Here is a 2,900-nt window from a genome sequence, read left to right on the forward strand (position 1 = left end):
TAAATCCCAACTGTTGTCCCAAGCTGGGAGTTGTCCTAACTAAAATTGGCAACAAATGTGTCTCAAGATGGAGGTAGCTGCTTTCAGTGATGGGGTGTCTGGTCGGGTGCTGCCGGGTGGTGGTGTTAGGAGACATGTTTAGAGATGCAGCTTTGTGGCATGCAGTGTTGTGGCTGGTGGCTCTCTCCAGACCTTATGCAGTGTCCCCAAGTGCAAGTCCCCAGTGTCCCCAAGTGTAGGAACTATGGCAATGGTTGCAGTGTCCCAAGATAGAGGCAACTGTGGACCCCCCATCCACGTTGGTACATGGGGTTCCACATAGGAGTGGTGGCTGGAGGTCCTGCCCATGGGCAGAAGCCAGGTATTTTGTGTGATATCTATAGCCAGGAGTCCTGCACAGGTACTAATGCCAGTGGCCCTGCTTGGGCACTCAGAGGACCTACATGGGAGAGTGACTTGGAATCCTGTGTTGATGCGCATGAGACCAAATTTGACTCTGGTTAAGTCAGAGTCATGATTACAAATACCAGTTTTCTAACAACATAAGCATATAGTGTTAGGCATATATAGCCCTATGTAGGAAGTATTAAATGAGGGATGTGTTGTGATTTGGATCTTAAATATCCACAATAGGTCTATAAAGTAAATATCTGCACACCAGCCTGTAGCAATATTGAGAGGTGATGGAACCTGTAGGAGGTTACATTGTTGTTGACATGCTATTAAGGGGGATTCTGGGCCCCTGGACTCATGATGTCCACTTTCTAGCTGCCATAAATTGAGCAGCATTACTCCAGAATAATGTCCTGCCATGATTTTCTGCCTTGCTGGAGTCTACAAAACCATGGAGCTAACCAATTATACACAGAATGAAATCTCTGAAATGTTCAGTCAATACAGGTCTCTGTGCCTGGGTGGCATGTGTGTGCATCCATGGCTGTAAGGGTGGCAAGAGCACATTGGTGATGGCAAGCCTTTCCCATGTGCACTGACCCTTGTTTCTCTTGATCTGGAGCTCCAAAAGTGATTCCTGCTTTCTCGTCCTTTTCTGACATCTGTCTATATTAGTTATGGTGGTGGGTGGATATGCCTCTCATGCTTGAGTGGGGCTGGCTTTTAGGATACTGGGCTAGTGATTGGAAATGGATCAGGGATGACCCTTCAGGAGTGATTGGGGGAGTTTTCCTATAGGATGTGAGGTATGGCCATTTCTCTCCAGAATGGTTCAAAGGGACAGACTCCAGAAGGTAGTTGATGGGAGATTCATAGATCCAGGGACTGTTGCTTAGAGATATGTTTATGTTTGTCCATCTATTGTTTCCTCCCTCAGATTTTCCATCTGCCAAGACAAAGACCAAGACCCTAAGTATAAGTTCCCAGAGGCTCTTCCCATCCTGGCTCTGTTTGTGGCCATGTGTGCACATGCCTGAGCTCATGGTGTGCATGCTCTAGCACCCTCATGAGCTCTATAATTATTACATAGCTGCTACTCAAGAAATTAGGAGAGGAGTTAAAAACTGAATGTACAATGATACTGGTTTTAAATATTCCTGAGGAGCAACCCTCATTGATATTCTTCATTTATTGGCAAAACTGAGTGAGTTATCCATCCTTTCAACTTGAATTATTCTTTCCATTCTTTATTGATCAGTTCTACTAGTGGACAAATTCTTTGTTTTTTATTTATGTGGAAATAAATTTTAAAAAGTTTTTATATGTGATGAAATACAGAAAAAATTTACAATGTGAACTACTTTGGAAGACAAGTTTCTGGTTTTCTTTACACTTATTTTGCCATTCTTCCAATACTAGTATGAGCCAGAGAAGTTTTCTCATCTTGCAAAATTGAAGCTTATTTATGAGACAATTATTGTCAATTTCCCTCATGTCCTAAGAAACCACCATTCTTCTCTCTGTATTTTTCCATGTGTGTACTGTACCTCGTATAAGTAGTATCATATAGTATGTATTACTTAGAATTCTCAAGGTTCCGGCTGCAGCCCCTGCCAGCTACATAACTGGTTGGGGGGGCATGGTCTCAAGTTCGGCTCCCTGAGCCCCCAGGATGCGCTGAGCCCCGCGACGCACTCAGCTGCCACCGGCTCCCGCCCGAGGTGTGAAAGACAGAGGTGGTGCCATCCAGTGCCCTCAGCGAGGTCAGCCTGTGTCTCCTCTGCCAGGATGACATAGACATTGTGAAGCACCTGTGTGGTGACTGGTTCCCCATTGAGTACCCAGACTCATGGTATCGTGACATCACATCCAACAAGAAGTTCTTCTCCCTTGCTGCGACCTACAGAGGTGCCATTGTGGGAATGATAGTAGCTGAAATTAAGAGCAGGACCAAAATACATAAAGAGGATGGAGATATTCTAACTTCTCTGTTGACACACAAGTTGCCTACATTCTAAGTCTGGGAGTAGTGAAAGAATTCAGGAAGCATGGCATAGGCTCCCTGGCTCTCCTGTTTTTGGAAACCTCTGCCTCCACCGGGTGCCCTGGTCCTGCCTCCATGCACTCTCACCATCCCCTCGGCCCTGCCAAGTGTGGCTGCATTCGCCGGGAAGGGGCTGTCCTCACCAGCCTCTCCCACTCCACTGCCTGTTCCTTCAGCTCCTTCCTGCAAAGCCAGACTGAACTTTCTGCTGTGAAGAAGAAGCATAAGTATTGTGGACACCCTTGACCTGAAGACATAGGAGCCTCAGAAGAAGGGGGTGCAGTAAAGAGAATTCCAGGCTTTTATACAGGACCTGCCCCAAAAAGCCTAGAGGGTGGGGGTCACCCCTATCCCCCCACAAGAGGCTTTGGAGAGGTGGGCAGAGTAGGTTGGCTCCTGCTATCTCTTTCCTGTTTCTGGGGAGATCATCTGCCTGCTGGATTGCGACATGCTGCGTGCAGCT

The 2,900-nt window shown here is 46.6% G+C and overlaps 1 pseudogene; it reads left to right on the forward strand.

Moving 5' to 3' along the window:
• Positions 1-244: 244 nt before the first annotated feature.
• Positions 245-2,683, forward strand: LOC113178522 (N-alpha-acetyltransferase 60 pseudogene; annotated as a pseudogene).
• Positions 2,684-2,900: the final 217 nt, after the last annotated feature.

Source organism: Urocitellus parryii, chromosome 7 (genome assembly GCF_045843805.1).
Source record: "Urocitellus parryii isolate mUroPar1 chromosome 7, mUroPar1.hap1, whole genome shotgun sequence".
In the NCBI taxonomy this organism is placed as follows: Eukaryota; Metazoa; Chordata; class Mammalia; order Rodentia; family Sciuridae; genus Urocitellus; species Urocitellus parryii.